The 4,281-nt window shown below is 35.8% G+C and overlaps 1 long non-coding RNA gene across 2 annotated transcripts; it reads left to right on the forward strand.

Moving 5' to 3' along the window:
• The first annotated feature begins 391 nt into the window (after positions 1 to 391).
• On the forward strand, positions 392 to 3,915 carry LOC137716002 (uncharacterized). Of its 2 annotated transcripts, none has more exons than XR_015960796.1 (6): positions 392 to 963; positions 2,018 to 2,226; positions 2,558 to 2,609; positions 2,729 to 2,799; positions 3,128 to 3,166; positions 3,632 to 3,915. It is a non-coding gene; the product is annotated as an uncharacterized LOC137716002 (long non-coding RNA). The 2 variants fall into 2 exon arrangements; XR_011065617.2 differs by having other exon boundaries at positions 393 to 899.
• The last annotated feature ends 366 nt before the right edge of the window (positions 3,916 to 4,281 follow it).

Here is a 4,281-nt window from a genome sequence, read left to right on the forward strand (position 1 = left end):
TCTGCAAAAATGTTATAATCTCTCTCTTGTAATTTAACGTCTTGGATGCAGGATAATATTTGTTCAGAAACTTTGTACGCAACTGCTGCCAAGTAGTGACACTAAAAGAAAAATGACCTTTGGGCACAAAATTAGGGACACACATAAGGTGTTTGTGTCTGTTATAGGGTGAAAGAGTGCTCATTTTGTAATGGGCACCATGAATTGTGTGCAATGTTAAGCAATGTGGACACAAACACATTATTGGGCACAGAGCCATGACTTTTGTGCCTTTAATGTCAGCAATGAAATTTTTTTATTAATTTTCAATGACACCATTGTGTCCTATAATTTAATATATTTAAAGTAAAAGTACATTTTTTGTGCCCTTTGTTTAAAATAATGTTTTAAAGGTGGACGAATCAAATGACCCTACGTTCTCTCTCTTTTCTCTCAAATGTCTCCGCGCTCTCTCTCTCACACTCAGACTGACTCTCTAACCTCTCAGATCTCTCTGCACTCTCTCACCTCCTCCTCTGCTATGTCAACAGCCTCGGACTCAACACTCTCTCTAATCCCTCGAATTGTTTCTGCACTCTCTGCTCTCTTTCTCCTCCTTGTCCTCCTCAACCATCTTCCTCCCTCTCATATACTTCCTCTTCCTCTTCACTTTCACGCAACAGCGCCTCCATCCACCGATCACCAACGGCCGCCAAATTAAACTCCTAGAATCCTTTTTCCGTCCTCTTTCCAACCCCCAAGTTAGTTTCTACAAATTCGTAACCGAATTTCCTCAATTTCAGATGTAAGAAACGGTGACCATTGGTTTTCTGGCCAATTTCTGGCCAAGCCTGTTGGAACTGGACCTCGACCCAAGAGATCAGTGAACAGCTTTTGGGTGTCCACATAGTGCAATCAAGGTAAACTTTGTCGGTTGGTTATGACAGTTTTTTTGGTGTGTACCGTTTCGTTCCTACCATATGGGTAACGTCATTCCTTTCTTGATTAGAATTATTAACTTCTATTGGTATTCATGAGTGATAGCTATTCTTTGTTTGAGATGGGTAATCTTGGTTGAGAAATTTGTTCTAATCAGCCGCAAAATATGGTCGAAAGTTTGTTGTCCTTGAAGTTCATGACTTGGAATCGTTGGGGTTGTCCCCGGCTAGGATATTTTGTCAAGCTTCCTTATTAGATCGAATAAATTATCTTGATGTTTCAGTTGTATCTCGAATAAATTTGTCATTTGCTGTTGCATCTCATGGTCAGTGTGGGGGTTTCCTGTTATTAAGGAACTCTATTTCGGTTAATTTTAAGAATACTAAAGTTCGGATATGTTTTTGGATGAAACGTGACCTTTCTTTTTGATATTGGAGGGGTGTTGCATAATATTTGAGACCTGCACGGCTGCACACAAGTCAATAACATGAAACATGGAGGGTGTGTAAATCCATCTGTCTCAGAGGTTTTGAGTTTCATTTGTATAGTCAATTATCGTACGTTCAAAGTTTGTTATTGACCAAAAGAAAGAACTAAGTAATTGATTATTAATCAACTGATGATAAAGTAACTTATTTTGTAAAATTTTGGTAATTCTAGTTTTGTAGACTGTAAGTGATGGAGATATGTGACCTTTTCTGAATTAATTTGAGGAATATTACAAGCGTACACCGGTGTTGAAAATTAAATTGTTGGAAGATGATGGGAATGTCATGGATAATTATATTCTAGTAACAAGGTACATGACTTCTTTGTGAAAGCTCATGTTTTGTGTTCGGTTTATCATTTTGTGTCTTGGAAAAGAACTGATCAAATAATGTAGAAAGTTTCAGTTTGATTGCTTAGTTCAAATTACTTTAAGAAATTTGGGTTTGAGCGGACATTTTTTTGTGGTAATTGTTATCCAGCTTTCTTGTTCAGATGCAATTGCGTTCTAGTCATGTGCAAAAGAAAAATGTACCTCACTAGCAAAATGCTTTTCGAAATTAAAATGAACATCCAGTGCTGACTTGTTCTTTGCATTTTGCTTCATGTGCAGAGAGCACGAAGTATATGGAAGAGTGGCTCTCTTCTCTGAGAAGCAGCTGACACCGGATGAAATGGATACTGGCCTAGTTTGATGTAATTACTTACTAGTAGTATGGGACTGGCTAATATAACTTTGAGCAGCAGAGATGGGAGCCTTTGCCTTGGGATTGACTTGGAAGGAGGTTGCTGCTATCGTCTTTTTCACAGTTCAAAATTATGGTACTAGATCTCTTTAAGGGAATTAGATCTCTCATAGCTCAAAATGATATATATTTAACATGTAGATCTACATAGTTCATGCCTATTTTGGTTTAAAAGTAGAATTGGCTATATGATGTTCACCATATACTACTGAATATCATGCGAAACCCTTTTTTGGATTGAGGTGTTGGTTGTTGGTTTGAAATAGTGTTTGCAAATTCTTTTTAAGAAAACATACAATTGCCAAATTACTCCACATGTATAAAAGTAATTTGTTTAAAGGATGGAATTGGTCTTTTAGCATTATGTGTACTCATGCCTTTTAGTGATGTTTTGTACTTGTGATTAGGTTAATTGCGTGGAGTATCTGGGGACCGGGGCGTGACAATAGATGCCAAATGGTATTGTATCTCATTTTGGAGTTTGGTGTCGTGAACCCTTTTGTACATACAAGTTTAAAATATATATGCATATATGTTTATATGCACGTGGCATGAGGTCATTGATTTTTTGGGTGCAGTACATCTTAATTCTAAGAAGAGCAGATTTGACTCTATAAGTGCAGGTATCGGATTGGTCCGCTCTCTCAGTGTAAGTACATCTCTGCATATCTTTATTTCCTCAATTATATTTGACTTTCTTATGTTGAGTTGCCAAATTAAAGATATTGCACTACTTTTTTGATACTATATTGAATCTGGAACATGCGAAACGTTAAATTTTGAGTGTTAATTATTGAACAGGGGCTGCATTTTAAATTTATAAACATCCACTGTAATGGTTTGGGGCTTGATGGTTGTACCAAATCTCTTTTTCTTATTCCCATGTTCATGTCCATATGTAGACCTTTTTGTAGCTTTCTAATTTTGGGTTTTTCTTGATGTGTGCTTACGTGGTTTGGGATTACTTTCCTTTGCAGGCCTGGGTAATATATAAAGCTTTGTGCTTTCAGATTAAGGTAAAGTTTGATAATATCTTATAGTTAATTCTGATGCCCATCGCAAGGTGTATAATTTTTTTCCATTACACTTATGTGTTCTATCAATTAAACTCTAGACCAACTACTAATCTCTTAAGTTCTTTAAATTCGGGTTTGTTATATGTTGTAGGAAATGGCATATTTTGAGATACTCTGCATCTTTCTTTCTTTAGTTATTTACATTTGAAGGAGTGAGAATTATATTATTGGGACTTCGGATTCTATTTTTATGTCCTAGTTTGTGTGAGGATTGCTTGCCATCCATACAAGAATGTTACTAAAGTGTCAGGCAAAAGTCTTTATGTTTCAATCCCAAACAAGTGCATGTATACATAGCCGAATTACACCAATTAATCTGTGGGAGGAAGGATATACAACAGCTCATAATTTGAAAATTTGGAAGCCACTACATACTCATTTCTTGTTGCTGTGTAAATTTTGAAGGGTCCGACACTGGCACTCAAGCAGCATTTTGGAAAGAAAATTTTGGAACTAGAAGATGAGAAAAGAACTGTGCAGGTTCACTTAAAACCTTAATATTTGATGTTCTTATTCTTGAGAGAACCGATATTCACTTAAAACCTTTATAATTTTAGTTGGCGATAGAACGTGTAAAATTATTGTTGTTTTTACATATAATGGTTGTCAATATCTTTGTAAATTGTAATATTATAGATGTTTGTGGTTGTGGGCTGTTTTAATTTTATGAAAAAATAATTTTTTGTTTAGCCTCAATCTCAATTTGTAGGTGATTTCGGTTTTTAAATTTTTTTTATTTTTTTATTTAAATAATTGACATATTGGGCACAATAACAATAAATGTGCTAACATGGGTGGCAGCAATCATCTGACAACTTTGTCAGAACTGGGCACAAAAGGACCTTTATTTGTGCTTACACTTTTCAGCATAGCATACCTTATTGTACTCTTTGATCAAAGTTGACGTCCATAGAGGGCACAGATAGAAACTTAGTTGCTGCATTGTTGCTATTGGTCTATGAGCGCATATGTTGGTGCTCTTTAGCCTCAAAGGACATAGATAATTTATTTTGCGCAGTGCCCATATTTTTTGTAGTGTGATACTATTAACTGGT

Source organism: Pyrus communis, chromosome 3, assembly GCF_041283825.1.
Source record: "Pyrus communis isolate YQ-2024b chromosome 3, ASM4128382v1, whole genome shotgun sequence".
In the NCBI taxonomy this organism is placed as follows: Eukaryota; Viridiplantae; Streptophyta; class Magnoliopsida; order Rosales; family Rosaceae; genus Pyrus; species Pyrus communis.